Source organism: Ursus americanus, chromosome 14 (genome assembly GCF_024610735.1).
Source record: "Ursus americanus isolate L20-20 chromosome 14, mUrsAme1.1.p, whole genome shotgun sequence".
Classification (NCBI taxonomy): Eukaryota; Metazoa; Chordata; class Mammalia; order Carnivora; family Ursidae; genus Ursus; species Ursus americanus.
In genome coordinates this window covers 25,669,666-25,687,947 of record NC_142140.1, presented here as the reverse complement: position 1 = coordinate 25,687,947, position 18,282 = coordinate 25,669,666, and positions in this window count along the sequence as shown.

Sequence of the window (18,282 nt, the reverse complement as noted above, 5' to 3'; positions counted from 1 at the left end):
TTATTGTTTGTCTCCACTGTTAGACTAGGCCTTCTGAAGGAGCAGGAACATGATCTAATTTTCCTTACTACTAAAACCCCAGTGCTTAACTCACTGCTTGGCACATTGTAAGTGCTCAGTAAAAAAATGTGTTCTTTCTTTTGCTGCCTGTCACCTTTCAAATTCTCCCCCCTACACCATCCTTCTCAAGCTGTAGCCAGTATATACTGACTTGGAGATGAAACACAGAAGATCGGAGGGAGGCTGTTAGATGCTAATGACCAAGAGGCAGTAGGGAGGCTCCCTTTCCAAAAGAATCTATTTTGATGATATTTACCATCACCCCTCCTGGGTCATAGCCAGAAATCTAGGAATCATTCCTGATACTGTCTCTCCCTCACCCTCACATCGAACCCAGCACTTAGGACTGTCCTTCTTGTCTCTTAGCTACCGCTCTGCCGACCACTCTCCAAGTCTCCTGCAGCACCCAAGTCCAAGCCTCCATGCTCTCCCATCAGCAGCTGTTTCCTAGCTGGTCTCACGGCTTCCCTGCCACTCTTCTGCCTCCACGTAGCAGCCAAAGTGTCCCTTATGAGATATCTACCATGCTACAGCTCCATCTTCAGTGACACCCACTGTTCTGAGGAGAGAGAACGAAAGCCTACATTGGTCTGTGATGACCTTGTCGAGATGGCCACTGTGTGCTTGACCCACCTCAGCCGGAGCCACCTCCCCATGTGCTCGGCCAGCTCAAGATCATCTTACTGTCCTGAGGCCACACCAAGCCCTTGGTGTCACATGACCTGGCACAAATGCTCCCCCAGGCCACAGTGCTCTCTCAACCCCTTCTTCCCCATTAACTCCTGCTCATTCTTCACATTCCAGCTCAACTGTTCTGCTGGGGACAGCCTTCTTTGACCACATCCCCTTCCTGTGTCCAGAGGCGGTTTCTTTCCTTTACAGGGTTTAGATACGTTTCTAAATATTTCTAATCATGCATTCACTCAGTAGGATTGCTTGAGTGATGCCTGTCTTTTGTACAGACTCGGGTTCCTGGACAGCAGAGACTTGATATTGTAATGTTCACCATTACATCCTCTACATGTAATACAGTGCCTAGCAAACTGAAGGCGCTAAGTAAAGCTTTGTGGATGGATAGATGGATGGATGGATAGATGGATGGATGGATAAATGAATAAATGGTAGGAGGTGCCGCTTGTCTATTGTCTAAGCCAAGCATTACAAAATCCCCACAGAGGCCAAGCAGGTAGCATAAATGTGTGAATTAAGCTGGGGGTTAGTAAAATGGAATGGTGGAAGGTGAGTCAAAATTTAAAATTTTCTTGAAACCCTAGGTTGGCCAAATACAGCATTTGCCCACTTTTTGGCAACTTTTGATTGAGGCCTTTTAGGAGACCGTTCAGAAAGCTCCTCCCTCAAGTCCCACCTACTTAGTCCTCAGAGAGGACAAAGGGCTTTCTTGCTGACGGGTTACAACCAGTCTCTCCCCAATGACTTCTGCTTTCAGAAGGCAAGTTCTAAGCACAGGGAGCAAAGGCACTCCATCCAAGTTCAACTCGAGTGAAGAAGGCTCTCTCAGGCCCTAAGAGCCAGACACTGGGCTTCCCACATCCACTTTTTCTGATTCATTTCATGAAGTTTAAATGACTAAAAGAGGTTTAAAACTTAAACATGTGGTATAACCCCAGCAATTCATTTTAAAAAGAAAAAAGAAAGAAAGAAAGAAAGAAAAAAGTTAAACTTTGTAACAATAGCATGAACACAAAAACATTTCCTAGGAGCAAAAGAACTGTGGCTTTGAAATTCTGCCTTTTATCTTCATGGGAAAAGCAAGTGCTTACAAACTGGAAAAAGTAAGTTTCCTTTTGGTGAACTCACAGGACCCTGGCTCTTGCTTCCTCGCAACCTCAACTGTTTACCAATCTATGTCTAGACCACGTAGAAATGTTCAACGAAAAATCAAGGTCATTTTCCCTTATCTTTCTTATGCTTTTCTGTGAAGAGGATCCAATCGAGTCTAAGTTTACATATGATTTTGCAAAATTTTTGCCATTACAAGTCTGTTTTCCTTTAACTGCAAACCACCTGATTCTGATTTTCCCTTGCCATAAATCTGAATTTTACTACATTTAATCTGAGATTCACAACAGATGGGCTATGAATCAAGAAAAATACAATGGTAGGGAAGAAAAGATACAATATTGGGGCAAAAAGCTGCACAGAAGATGGAACAACTCTCAGGTAGGAGATAATGGGGATGGAAGAGATAGTCCCAACAAAACAAAAAATGATCTGACAAGTAACTCTAAATGATGAAAAACATTTTCTTAATAAGCTGTAGGAACTGCTGCCTTACCTTTAGTGTTATTGTAACCCAGAAAAAGAGAAGAGAAAGAGATACGTTGGCATTACTTCTACCATATTTTATGTCCTGGCATCAAGGATTTCTGTTCTCTGTATACTTTTTGGTCATAAAAGAAGGCCACTATTTTCAGTGATGTTAAATCCACCAACTCCCATATTTTTGACTCAACACTGCATTTTCCCTGAAACATAACTCACGAGACAAATTTTTAACCAGACTTGCAAAAAAAAATGTTATAGAAACCAATGTCCACTCAAACTCAAATCTAGCCCATCCAACCATTCTAGGACAGGTGAGAGCAGAGTGAAGTAACCAAAGAAGTACCTACAATTTTAAAGTTATGCTACAATTCATGATTAAATGCAGGAGAGCAATTTATACTATTATACAGAATATTTAAAGAGGATAAGTTCAACTCATCATATATCTACTATGCCTGCGTGATGCCAAAAATTTTTCTTGACAGTCAGACATTAAAAGAGCTGTCTTAGGGGCACCTGGGTGGCACAGCGGTTAAGCGTCTGCCTTTGGCTCAGGGCGTGATCCCGGCGTTATGGGATCGAGCCCCACATCAGGCTCCTCCACTATGAGCCTGCTTCTTCCTCTCCCACTCCCCCTGCTGTGTTCCCTCTCTCGCTGGCTGTCTCTATCTCTGTTAAATAAATAAATAAAATCTTTAAAAAATAATAATAAAAAAAAAAATAAAAGAGCTGTCTTCACATTAGCAACTTGTGATCTAATTTCTGTAGGGTCCTCATCTTATGAAACTTCTCTGATATATACTATTACCTTATTTTTTAAATCCCTGAATAGAAATTTAAGAATTGCTTTTATCTGATAAAAGAATCCCATCTCTCATGAGAAAAGCCACTAATAAAACTTGACTTTCAGTCAAAACTAAAACTTCATTTCCAAAAATCTCTAGAACACAGTCCTCAGCAAACTTAGCAAAATATTCAGATTAATGTTTTTGTTATTGTTGATACTATTGTCCTCAATTTCTAGAAGGATTTATCCCTTCTGTATTTAAAGTTCATTTTGTCCATAAGTAGCAATAATTCTTTGAATGTTGCTGTGGGTTGAGATAACAAGAATACATTGTGGGACTCAAGGGCAGGAAATAGTTAAGGGAGGATGGGACCCAAGAAGGCAACAGCCATTTGCTGGATGTCTTCCTCTTGCTGCATGATGTTCTGTGTCTCTGTATAGTCAACTTTGGTCTGACGCTGTAAAACAGTTTTCTCTATCACTCTAGGTATGGTGATAGCAACTGGCCGTTCCCACAACTCACAAGATTGCAGGTTCCAATCCAAGTGATGAGAAAGACTACTTCCTGACTCGCTTTTCAAATGGAATCCAACCATCAATCAGCTTTCAACAGAGGGGCAAATTTTCATTGTAGAGCAATCTGGAAGTACTCAGATAAATTACATATATGCGTTTCCTGTGACCTAGAAATTCTACTCCAAGGAAAATTTCACCCAGGTCCATAACAAGACATGAATAAGAATGTTCTTTGTACACTGTTTGTAGTGTCAAGGCATTGGGTGTCCACTACTGAGAGAGGAGATTAGGTAACATTTAATGGATGCACATCGCAGAGTACTATGCAGCAGTTACAAGCAAAGGACTGCACACAGGCACATGGGAAATCTTCACTGAGTGCGGGTGTTGTCACATACTCTGTAAGCCTCATATGGACACAGTAGAAGACCCAGGGGGAAGGGCTGCAGCAGGATATTGAACACACGGTTTCCCTTTATCACAGCATCTTGTGTAGAAATGTTCTTGGGCCAGAGTACAGCCAGATGTATCATTGGGTGTGCTCCAGGAGGGAGAGCTCCCTCCTTTTTACAGGGCTTTGAGAGCTGCCTTGCGTGCAGGCAAAAGAAGGCTAACACGAGCCATGCATAGGTGCTGGCTTTTCAGGGCAGGTGCATGCCCATGCTGATAGCACCAGGTGAACCTTTTAGGAAAATGAGGGTGGCTGCTGCCCATCCCACGAGGGACAGGAGAGGAGCCCCCAATCCCAGCCAGCTCTTTTCCAGTTAACAGGAAGAAAACACCAGATCCCGAAGTTGATATCAATTCTTAAATGCAAGATGCTTAGTCATAAAGGTAGAAAATAGAAAAATGATTTCTAAAATCACAAAGAGTGCCCTTTGCATAAATGGGAGTGGGCGTGTGTAAAGGAAATGGAGTGAATGATGAACAAATAGAACAGAAGAAGATCTTTCACAGAACAATGATGATAATGTGACACCAACTGCTGAGTACAATTAACTGAAACCTTTCTGCTGGAGGTCCAAAAACAACAACAAAAAAATTTTTTTAATAAATAAAAGACTTCCACAGCTGCAGTTTTAGAAGGGCTGGGGGTCTCAGGCTGAGAAGAAAGCCCCGAAGCTGTATATGAAGACCTGTCACTGATCATTGGCACAGACATTAAATACTGAATCTGAACCAGAAGAGAAGGTGGTTCTACAGTGGGGCTGGAATGACCTCTCAAAACCAGCCTATCTGTGCCACCAGGATATTTTTCACTTACCAGTGCACTGCTAGGAAATAAGATGAACTCTCCTTTTCTTTGAAGGTGGTAGTGATGATGAGATCAAATATCCTCTTGACCTCAAAAATCATATAAATAACAGCTCAGCAATGTAACGCTTCATTGTTGCCAAGGAAAATCTTGTCCATGAGCAGGTAAGTATTTGTAGAGAAAGAGGAACAAGAAAGTATCTGGCAAATGTTTTAATAAATCACTACAGCTTGGAAGTGTGTCTGAAGGCACATGGCATAAATTGATTTTTAGATTTCTGATCTTAAACTCTTGAGCATGCAAGAACATATCTATTTCAATGCACATCATTTTTTCAAATCAACCTGAAATGAGTCAAAAGTAGACTAATGTCAAAGAGCGTCCTTGACTAATGTGGGACAAGTCAAATTTCCCATGTCAGAGGACAACTACGCCCTGGACTTTTAAGTATGAACTTTGAATTATACACCAACTTGCCTCTCCAACTTTTGCCTTATAGCAGCAGACCAGGATTGCCAGAGAGAAGGTGTCGCGGTAGGGGGAAATGCTGATTAGAGCAAACCTGGAGTTGGAGGAGCGCTTGAAAACAGGACTGCTTTTTCCCCTGGAACCTCTTAGGCTCACAGAGAAAACAGATGATTGGATTGCAGGAGCAAGGCCCCGGCCACCAACAGACAGGCAGAGGGTCACTTGTTTAAAGATGAACACAATGTCATGGTGACCCCTCCCTTGGGTCTCAGGCTCTACAATTTATAGTTTGGTTGTTATGTGACCTGTAGGAGTTTATTGAGAGCCATTAATTCTCATTAAAAGACTTTTTTTTAGCTCCAAGTTTTTTATGGTTCATCTCTAGAATTTTTACAAAGGGCACTATGTTTATAAAACATCTCAACACCCAGGAACTTGGCTGAACCAAGGCAACTCTGGGAAGTAGGTAACATCTGTTTTTCTATTCCAAATCTATCAGTCCAGTGCTGCTCTATTATTAAGCCCTTCCCTCCCCAAGTAGATAGCCAGTCCCACACCCTGTATCCTTGGTCTCCAAATACTTTTAACTGCCTCTTCCCATTCCCTGACTTTGGTTTTTGCTAGGAGACCACTGATAATAGGATGAATTCAGTGTGAAAGAGTCAGTAGGTGCCAGTTTCCTGATACCCAGATTCTCGAAGTTAGGGGTATGCCAATGAGTGGACCTGGTATTAAGCAACATCTGCTCTGATAGTTCAGTGCTCATGCCATACTGGTTGTTGAATACTTTACCAAGGCCCTGCATGTGGAGCTTGCCCAAGCTACATGTGCCATATCTTCTCTTCTCTCCAGTTTCTCTGTTCCCCCTCAGTGACCCCAACCAAGATTCCACCTCATGAATCAATGCCAAAGTGAGTCACTGTGACCGATGAACATGTGTAGTAATCTGCAGGTGCTTTGATTCAGAAAAGAATATCCAAGGACCAGAGCCTATATTGGTATTGCAGTGGTTCTCAAGTCTGGTTGCAGATTAGAAAATTGTGTGGAAGAGATTTTTACAAATACCAATGCCCAGTTCTACCCTATTGTAATTAAATTATATTTCTTACAGATATTGAATGGCTTAAATATGTTTTAAAGACTCTCCAAGTGATTCTAATGTGGAGCCGAGGTTGATAGCCACTGGGTTGCTGTTTCCAAATAGAATACCGTATCTGTGCTTTACGGTCTACAATGCTTCAGCTCAAAGGAAAATTTTACAGAGGAATTTAGGCACTCTAGCTGAGTGGAAGAAATATTTTGGGTGAGTTTGGATATTGCATGATGTAATCAGTTTCTCCTTTTATCTAGGCATGGGATGCCAGCACTGTATCTTAAATTCTCATCGTATTTAAGCAACGGGGAAATCGGACTGGCTGAAGATGCTGATGAGAGGCAGTCTAGCATTTGCTGGGGTGTGTTTGATGAAAGCCTTCTCCAGGCAGGCAGTTATGCTCATGCATGGAAAAGCAAACTCTATGGTACTGTGCTGTTGAGCATTGAAATTAAAAAAAAAAAAAAGGCAAAATCTATACTCTTAAGACACTACTTCTTCATGCTTGATTTACTCTATTTAAGTTTAGTTCATGCTGGCATTTCTATATTAAATTGTTTTTCCTGCTGTCTTACATTTTAAAGCCCTTTGAAATGTCCGACATTAAATTGGCCACACAATAGTAAAATTGGGAAAGGCAGACTCCCTCCCACCCTCTTTTGTTAGCATGATTGTTTTTGATTAAGTCAAGTCCAAAATGAAAACCACAGGAGCCTTCCATCACAGACATCTATCATAAGCCATATTGAAGGCATTCTCAGAATCCTATTAGAAGCCCTACTCATGGATGCAGAGAAACCTGCTTGGAAATTCTGATATCTCAGAAAAATTTCTAGGGAGTCAGGTTGAGGGTACAGGCCAGGATCCTTAAACTAAATGGTCCAAGATAAAAGAAATGCTTCCCTAAAATAACATTTCTTTTTCAATTAGAGTTTGTCCAAAATATTACCACAGAATCCAAGGGATTAATTTTTTATGGGTTCAGTGTTTCTTCTCTCAGTTGCTTTTGTTTACAATTGCATTTCTATCTTGATTTCCATGCCTCCATGCCAAAGATCATACACTATACAGAAAGCAAAGTTTTCCCCCAGAGGGCATAGTGGTCAGGGAATCTTTCTTTGACACAGAAACTGCCATATATTTTCCTAATCACCAACGATAAAAATAATAAATGCAGCAATCACACGTTCTGCTCAGCACAGGTGCTTACTGGCAGTGTCTTGTTACCAGACGCAGCTTACGGAGTCTAGCTCCAGCTTCCTTAGAGAACCACCGCTCACTGAGTCTTACTAGGTGCTAGGCATGGTTCTCTGTGTTTTCTATCTGTTCTCTTGTTAAATCCTCACCACAGATATTATTCTCTTCATTTTACAAATGAAGAAACTGAGTTGCTTGTAGTTAAGTGCACTTGTTCAAGGCCACAAAGATAGAATGGAGCAGACTCAGAGAGGGGAACCCCATTTGCTCCACCCCAAAACCTATTCGCTCTCAGGATCAACTCGGTATTCCCTACGGGGCAGAGATTAAAGCAAATCTATTAAACAGAATCTTAAAACAAAAGCAAATGCATGCAGATCATCTGTCCTGAACCCTCCCAGAGCCATCCTGGAAGACACTGGGGTGAAGGAGGCTGGAGTGGGTGGAGATTTGATCATCCGTGTCAAGCAGGGTTTCTCCACCTCTTACTATAGCCCTTTTGGGCAGGATACTTCTTTTTTGTGGGGGACTGTCCTGTGCTTTGTAGGATGTTTAGCACCCTGTCCTCTGCACACTAGATACCGGGAGCACTCCCCTCCCAGTTGTGACCATCTAAAATGACTCCATCGTACAATGCCTTCTGGGACAAAATCATCCCTGGCTGAGAACCACTGACATAGACTAAATTGAGAATGGTGGGCTTTGGAGTTGCACAAGGACAGCAGCCCTGCTCCACCCCATCCATCAACAAGAGCCTCCAAATGAGAAGTGGGACCCAAATAGACAGGAGTTAAATCAAAGGTGAATGAGATGCTACTGGGACCTGAGGGGTTTGAGACTCCCAGCAGATCAACTGGATTAGAGTCTGCACCGCTCCCCAAGTCAGTGAATCATCACTTACAGATAGCCCCTGTTCAAATTCTTCTAGGAGCTGTCCAGTTGATGTCACCTTGCCACGTCTGGTTTATGTTGCACCCTGATAGATCGATTGTCTGCTCTGTGCTGTGGTCTACATTTCCCATCTCTCAAAAGGAGAACAGAAAAGAGAGACAGTAATAGACTCAGCAGAGGTAAAGTCTTGAGGTCATTTTATAAAATATTGGTACTAGTCTGGTTTCCTTCACGGCATAGATTACTCCTGTTCTACAAAATGCCCATGTACTGTAGAGTCCTAAGACTTTTAACTTAGCGTTATACAAATCGCTGAGCCTGCCCCCACAACCCATGGAAAACTAGGTAAAATAAGCCACAAAAGGCAGTTCTTTAAATCTTGGGATGGTAAGACTTAAGTTAGAATGAAGACCCTGAGAGGCTCCATGTAATGAATTTTAACCTGAGCACCAGGCCATGTTGGCGAAACAGAGTAACCATGACACAGATTTAATTTATTTGTTGGTCTTGGCGCCCTGCTCATCTTTATCTCCCCAAGCATTGGTCCTGGTGGAACAGCAGACACTTTTTAACTCCAGTTCGATGTGATATACCCAGGATGAATGCTAGCCATTGCATTAACAGCTGATAACAAGTAAAGGGGGGGGGGGGTAGGAATGTTCTAAGATTCCAAAGGCATTTTCTCCAGAGCGGCTCTCTCACAAATCTGTCTGCAATTTATTTTGTGTTTCAAATAGGCTCAAGACATCAGGCTCTACAGCGTTACACATGTTGGAAAGCTTTACCCCTTGGTCTTTCAAGGGTCCTTTTGCCTCCTGCCATTCTGGATGTTACAGGAGGTGTGGTTGCTTCGCTGTCATGCAACAGGATGCTACTAGGTTGGCTACCAGCCACTGGGGCCTGGAAATGATATTCACGCCACATGGACACTTCTCCCTTGGCACTCTGGGGTCCCAAACTGAACCAATGAAACTGTGTGCCTGCTAGAAATAACTCCAGAGGTTTCCCTCAAGTGAACTGAAGCACGGACCCAAGCTTGCCCTTGAAAACTCTTCCTGCCATTGCATCAAACTGACAGAACGAGTTATTTCAGGCACAAGAACCTCCTTGGAGCTCAGGACCTCTCTGCCCTTGCCAGATGACTCAAAGAATGAATCTGATTTTTCCTCCTTTCTGCTAATCTTCCTTCTGATGTTCAGGCCACATGCGTGTCTCCCAAACATTATTACAAGTTGGAAAGCAGGGAAAGAAACAAAGCATCTTATTCCCCCATCCCACCCCTTGAGACATTTTCTGTGAAATAAACCTCAGGGAACTAAGAAATCATTGGCCAATATAGCTACATCTGAAGACTTGTGACTTTTCCCTATTTAGGATCACGCCATCCCCTGGCTTTATCAATAAATGTGCATTACCAAGTTCTTACCCCAGTGCTTGGCCGAGGCTGATGCATTGGGAATGCCTGAGGCACATGTAAACCAGAAAAATCCCACCATTTGCTATGACCAGCCAGAGTTTAGAGAATGGCAGTCAATGAAACACAGTCCAGAAATCAGAAGGGAATTCAAGTACGTGAATCCTTTACCTAGTCACCCAAAGAAATGTCAAATAGGAGCCCCCTAGCTGGTCATTCTGCTTTCTCCCTTACTCTCCTGCAGTCTAATTTCCATAAAGCAACCAGAATCATCAAGTGGAAATTAAGCCATGTTACCCTTCAGCTTAGAACCATACAATCCAAAGTTTTATCATGGCCACCTGGCACATCTCATCTCCTCCCTTGACATTCTTGCTGACTGTAACCCAGATCTCTGGCGGTCTTTCTTTTTCTTTTCTTTTCTTTTTCTTTTTTTTTTTTTTTTTGTAACTGGTAAGTGTGATTTTTTTTTATTATGTTCAATTAGCCAGCATATAGTACATCATAAGTTTTTGATGTAGTGTTCAACAATTCATTAGTTGCGTATAACACCCAGTGCTCATCACAACATGTGCCCTCCTTTCTTTTCTTTAAATGCAGAGAGCAAACTCCTGTCCTTACCTGGTTCAAATATCCACTGATCATGGGGCACCTGAGTGGCTCAGTCGTTAAGCATCTGCCTTTGGCTCAGGGTGTGATCCCAGGGTTCTGGGATCGAGCCCCGCCTCGGGCTCACTGCTCCACTGGGAGCCTGCTTCTCCCTCTCCCACTGCCCCTGCTTGTGTTCCCCCTCTTGCTAGCTGAGTCTCTCTGTAAAATAAATAAATAAAATCTTTAAAATATATATATATATATATATATACCCACTGATCAGGGAGGCCTTTGCTGACTGACCAATAAGGTCCTCTTCTAACCTCTCGTCCAGATTTTTCTCTGTGTTCCTTATCTTTACTTTGTTTCTTGTTATATTAAACATTAAATGTCCATCAGTTATTTTTTGTCCTCCCTAAAATGTCAGCTCTATGAAAGCAGAGACCTTGTCCGTAGGGTGGTCAAGGAAGGCTTCTCTGAGGAGGTGACATTTGAGCTGAGACCTCAGTGACCCCCAAATGACACAAGAGATCAAGCTGGCAGGACAGAGCTCCCATCAGGACATAAAAAAAGATTCTGAGATACAACTGGGTTTGGCAATTTTGAGAAACAACAGCGAAAAAAATTTTCCATAATTTCATAATGATTTCTTAATGTTGGCTTCTTCTCTTTCTAGAAACAAACACACTTCTCTTTCTAATGATGTTCATTATATTTGATAAAATTAGATGAAGGCTTTGTGTTCTTATAGATTTACAAATGGTCTCTTATGAGCACAAACATTCTCTGTAGTAAGAAATGTGGGGCCAATTGGTATTTTATGAAAAATAAAGAAAGAAAAGAAAAAAGAAAAGAAAAGAAAAGAAAAGAAAAGAAAAGAAAAGAAAAGAAAAGAAAAGAAAGGCCAATTGCTAAACCCACCCCTCTTTCAGCCCCCAGGAAGATTTTTATCTGGACCTTTTAAATGTTTTCTCCCAGTCTAAGTTCATCTCTAACCCTTTGAGAAAACAGGGATTAAGCAAATGAAGTGTCTTGACCAGTACCAAAAAGCCTGCTTTACAGAGCAAAGAAGTAAAGGCCTAATTCTCTAGAAGAATTAAAAAAGACAGCTCAGAGGCCTCTCCTCAGAGGGGCTAAATGCTAATTCATGGTTACTCTAAGTGTCAGCACTACTGGATGCATTTCCTTTTATTCAGGAGAGAGAGTATTAAAGGTGTCAGGAATCCTGAAAATGTATATGAGATACACATACCAAAGCCTAGTTCAGAGCAAGGAATTACCTTCCAGGTAATACCTTTGGGGTAGATGGAAGATTTTAGGCCACACATTTGTAATTCGATTATGCCAAAAGATCATAAGGTGATTTGACCTCTTTATGTGCCTCTGGATAAGAAGCCATAGGAGAAACCAAGCCCATCTATCACCCAGCCTACAGAAAGGATCTTATAAACTATTTCACCCCAAGGTGATGGCAACTTATTTGCTACCTCTCCCACATGTTTGCATTACAATTTCATTTTGCTAAAAATATTATTAAACATCTGCTATAAGCAAGGCTTACTATTCACTGATTAAAATTGACTTATTTCAGTGATTCTTAATAGGATGAAGCTATTAGAAGTAGGTTGGATAGGGCAGGGGGCATAAGTAGTTTAAAAAAGAATATGGGTAATAACTCTATTATTTCCATGATATAAACTATAGAAATTAAAGCTCAACCCAAACCTTCTTGCTTAGCGGCCTTGTGCCAGTTGACCCTAAACCCGGAGGCTCAGTAATTCTATCTCCTCTCCTTGTCCCTCACCCCTGGAGGAGGTATAAACTTCCTACAGCTGCTGTCTGGTTGCCAACTCCTATGGCTTCTCAGCCTCTCTTCCATCACCCATATAACCAGTTCTCTACCGTACAGCTCCTTGATTTTAAATACATGGAGTGTTCTGTTTTTCTGGTTGGATCCTAATTGATATAAAGACCACACATTGCATGTCCATGGTCATAGTTAAAAGAGGTAAGGCTGGGAATGAAATTCAAATCTGTGCACCTCCAATAACCATGCTCTATCCACTATTTCTTGCTGCTTGGATAAATTAATTCATTCAGTGAATATTTATTGAGTTCTCATTTTCTGCTGGGCACTGTACTAGGAAGTAGATAAATAAGATTCTAAAAGCAAAGGCTTATGTCTGGCAAAGACCTCAGAGGTGGCCCTAGTTTGGACTCTGTGTTTATAGATGAAAGGCATTAAGAGGATTCCCTTTCCAAGGGTCAGCTTGATTCATTGTTCTCCCTGCATTTATGGCCACATACTCCTAAGGGGAACTCCAGTGTTGAGGGGCTGCTTCACAGACTTCAATGTCCAAGAACAAACCACAAGAATATCCTAACTTTAGGAAATGACAATGTTTATTTACTATAACTTCAGGAGAGGCACTTGTCCTCAGAGACAATCAGAGAGTGTCTGAACCCAACTCTCACCACCCTGATTCACAGATACATACTGTTCAAGCCCACTAGTGTGTTCTCCTGTTTGGTTGGGTCTCCACCCCACTTCCCCCCCTGGAGATACACTGGCAGAAGTCTAGCCTCAGCACTGCAATATTTTACATGTTTTGACTCTCCCATAGAAGGCAACCCCCAAATGTTATCATGAAGTCCAGCTTGCTTTTCTTCCTCTTCCTATATCTTAGAGGAATGGGGTGATCATAAAATCCATCTTGCATGCCCCATCTCTTTCTGTATCTTATCAGCGGGAGAAGGGTCGAAGCATATGGCAGTGACACAGAGGTAGTGGGGAATTACTGAGAAGCTGAGCATATTTAATGTTTATGGGGTTTAGGCACATCTAGAAGGAATTTGGGGAGATACATATATAGGAGGGCTTTTGTTTTGTATGTGTGAAGCTGAGTACCTGGTTTAAGGTTTATGGATTTTAGAGTTGAGCTCCTGAATGTATTTCACTCCATGCCCAGTGTAGCCCAACAAAGAAACTGAGGCAAAGAAAGATGACATAACTTGCCCAAAGTCACAATCCAAACTGTCGCAAAAAGAATTGATAAGGACAACCATTAAAGTTTTCCTCAGACAGAAAATGATATCTGCTTCATTTGGTTTTGTTAATAAAACATTCTAAACCATTTATTTACACATATACACACATACACACACACACACAATTATAAGTTTAGAAACCTTCAGGAAATATACTATAAATAATTACATGAAAGAAGATTAGGCAAACTTAGAGAGCAAAAGCAGTTCTAGAATTCAGAGTATCTTCCCTCAATAAAAATGCCAATTTACATAAGAAAACAAGCCCCTAAAGATATCTAGGAGCCTCTATATGCACAGGAAATATAATGGTCTATAACTGACCAAGTACACTGCCTGAGGGTCACTGAAGTCAATAAATTTAAAAAAAAAAAGTACCTGGGTGTGTATGAATTTTCAATATTAAATCATATGTTTCGTTGGGATTTGCTGTACTGATTAAGAAAATAAATGTAATTTTTTTCTACTCTAGAAATTAAAAACCTCAGTCCTTGGATTGAGTGACTTTATCACCTTCCTCTGTCAAACATATTTAGGTCTCAGCCAACTCTTGACCTCAGCTGGGAATAATTCACCATTAAGTGTTGACTCAGACAAACAAAAATGATGTTTTAAAATATGCATGTGATGGTGTAAAAACATTTCCACAAATTCTTTGATGCTTTTTTCATTAAGAGTGCAATCTCTTTCTACTCCCCTTGATGGCTTCCTTCTAAGGAAGAGAAGGCAGTGTGACTTCTGTGTGACTTCTGGAGCTGGCTCCATAAAATACACTTGGTTCTCTCTCTTCTCGGAGAGACATAGACTCCTCTCTCCTCTCCTTTTGGACACAGACCTCTAGAACCCTGAGCTACCATGTAAGAGTCTGGCTACCTAATAACCACCATACTGCAGACACCACAGAGAGAAAGAGATGAATGAGAAATTCCAGCTGTTTGAGTCTTCCAAGCCCGGACACCAAACATGAGTGACAATGTCTTTAAGATGACCCCAGGTTAACCACCATCTGATTTTAACTCTTTTAATGACCCCAAGTGGGAAACATCTAGTTCAGCGCTATCAGCCTGTAGGGCTGTGAGAGAGATAATAATATAAATGATTATTATTGTTCTATGTCATCAAATTGGGATGGCTTTTTATATAGCAATAAATAGCCATAACATTCTGAGAAATAAATTGTTATTTTTCTACTTGGTGGATCTCTGGTACATTTTAGCTGCCTGGTATTTTTTTCCCTTTGAGGAACTCTTCCCCTCCCCAGTTCCATGTGATTTTTCTGGAGTTGTCTACCAGGTAACCTGGAGTTTTCTGCCTCAGGGACAGATAATAGCCCAACCTGAGCAATCAGAGTAGCCCACCTGCAGATAGTGATTGATCTAAGCCAGGGGATACGTGACCCTGCAGAACCAATCAGAGACCCTTGGTGGGGGGAGGGGGTCTAGACTCCCTTTTCTTTGGGTTCTCTAACTGTGGGTTGACATTTTTGCAGACAGGAAGAAGAGAGTTGACCTAGAAATAAAGATAGGGAGAATATGGAGGACAGAATTAGAGGTGTGAAAAGCAGAGACTTTGAGGCAATGGAGAGACAAAGAGAGCAACTGAGTCATGATGCCTAAAACCCTCACCTCTAGTCATAGTGAAGCCAGGATCCACTTCCTTAGACTTTTCACACATGTGAATTAATAAAGCCTAATTTATGCTTAAGCTAGTTTGAGTTTGGTTTCTGACACTTGTGAAAAGAGTTCTGTTTAATTAAGTATGCTTTTAGAAAGAAGGGGTCAGGAATGAGCTAAAGAGACAGATACAATTCTAGCAGAAATGAATTACAATTATAATTATTCATACAAATGCTACATGCCAATGTTGGAAAACAAAATATGCAATTCATTTTTAATATACAGTAACATACTAAATTCAATGAAAACAAAGGAATAAAAGTACAAAACTGAGGAGTTGGAATAAAGATTGGAATTTGACTTAATAATTATTTTACTTTAGGATGCAAATGTTACTTTAAGACCCAAAACTTAGTGGTTTAAAACATTTATTATCTCACAGTTTCTATAAGTCAAGTATCCAGGAACAGCTCAGCTAGGTCTTTTGTCTCAGGACCTCTTAGGCTACAATCAAAGTGTCAGCCAGAGCTGGGGTCTCATGTGAAGGCTCAAGTGGGGAAGGATCAACTTCCAACTTCAACTACATAATTACTAGCAGGATTTAGATCCTCATGGGCTATGGGTTGAGAGTCTCGGTGTCTCACTGGATACTGGCAACAGGACACCCTCAGTTCTTTGCCACATTAACTTCTCTGAAGGGCAGCTTACAACATGGCAGCAGGCCATGGATAAGCAAATGAGAAAGAAAGTAAGAGCAAGACAGAAGTTACAGTCTTTTATAAGCTAATCCCAGAAATGACACCCCATCACTCAGCCCTATTCTACTCTAAAAACCATGTCACTAGGTTCAGCCCAGTCTTACACGAGGGCATGAATACCAGGAGTCAGGGAACATTGAGAGCCATTTTAGGAGCTGTCTAAGTATCCCTACAGGGATATTCTCACTCCATGATGAGAAGCCAAACTTAAAGCCACAAGTGTCTTATGACAGAGTTCTTGGTACAGAAATTGATCCTTTTAGGAAATTGAAGGATTTCTAAATTTAGGATTTCTAAAACTTAGACTAATCCAGAATTTCTATATATAATAGGATTGTGGTCAATGATAGCATTGGAAAGTGAAAACTAGATTGGTCTTATTTCCTTTTAGTTTGTTAGTGAGTGGTTGAAGAGTAGAAATGGTGGATGCTAATTATGATGGTACTAGACCTTCCCCAAGCCTCAGGTATGTCAGCATCAAAACTTTCTTGGTCTAAAGGAAGACTGGATTTGGACCAGGGATACCTTCCCATCCAAGCCAGAAAATTCACTCTTATCTGTCCCCACTACTTAGGAACACAAGTATGCTTTGGGTCTGTAGGAATGGTAGCTATAATTCAGAGTAGATAAATCTGATGGAATTAGAAGTACATCACAAACTGTCCGCTTATCAGAAGCACTTGAGTCCCCCTGTTTCAAAAAATGTTTGTTCCTCCTTCCTTTTAGACACTAAGCACTCCATAAAATCCTGTTTGGCTATTGTAAATATGTTCCCCCAGTTAAATGAATCTGTAAAACCAAAATGACACCATTAGAACAGCTCTTTGCTAAGCTTTTAAAAAGGACTATCATTACTCGTATTTGGCACAAGAAAAAAATGAAAAAATTTGCATAAAAATTATTGAATGTAGAATTTTAAAAGAAGTTTTAGACTCTGGGGTGTTTTATTCTAAAAATAGTTGCACTTTTTTTAGAGAAGCATATATAAAAGGAATTATTATTCATCATTTAGTTACTTTCCCCCCCACATAGAGAGGTATATTCTAGATTTTAAATGTTTACTACTTATTCTTGAATAAGTGCATCCATTTTCCCACCTATGTAAAGACAACATTCGATTGTCCCTGAAGAACAACAGGCACTAGCTGGTAGCCTGAAGATCTCTCTTGCAAGCATGTTTCCTGTGTGGGAAGGCCACAGTTGAGGTAAAGAGTAAAGCAACAACAGAGAATTTTCTCAGCTTGATTCAAGTTGTGTACATGTCAAATTCATTCAAGAACACAAAAAATAACCTGCCATCTACCTATTAAACCAAGATATGTGATCCATAGAGAAATACTGTATGTCAGCAGAAAGCTTGCTACAAAAGTGCTTCCCATCGCCAAAATACCAATATAATAATTGATATTTTATAGTTGGTTCTGACCTTCAAAATTATAATCAACTCTCCTAATGTTCCTTTCCAATCTGGGTATGAACAATCTAAGACTTGGAGTTTTCTATGAGAAGTAGCTTGGATGTTCCTCTCTTTTCTTGTAACCTTCAACCCAAAGAATACAAGCAAGGTGAGAAAGGACAGCTGTCTCCACTCTGTAGTCTCACTCAGTGTTGTCCATGAAAGGCAATTCACATGGGCAGGAGCCTACACTGGTTAGAACAGCTGTCTAGTCTTGTGGGTAGATGAGTAACACCATCAGCACACATCTTCAGGAACTCCAAGGTGGAAATGGTCCTTGAAGCCATTTTGAAGTGGCCTGCTTGAACATACAATTTCACTGGATGCAACTGTGACAGGGAACATGATAACCAAACAGTTGACTTATTAGTCTTCATTCTTAGATCCTCCAACTTGGATGGAAGAGTCCTAAACTTTCCGCCTACCCATGGGAACACCACACCTAACATTTCTGTATTCTAGCTCCCTACCTTGATAGGTGGTTCTTAGTTATAAACTACTGAGAACTTCCTATCTGGTCTTAACTTATTTTTAGCAATTTGATCTAAAGACCCAGATTTCATATTATGGTTATCCCCAAATATTCATTCTATTCCTCTCCCACTGGGAAGCAGACATACAGTTTGGAAAGATTTACCACATTCCCAGAACCCCCATTCGGTTAGTTTTGCTGAGGCCTTTTACTTCCCACAGGAGACAGGCTTGTAGTGAAAATACAGGTTATGGTGTTAGAGATCCTGAGTTCTAATCTTAGTTCTGCCTCTTACTCTCTCTGGTCTTCATTTTCTTCATCTTATCACATTGGGGATAATCATGGTATCCACTTTACAGGCATGTTGCAAAGGT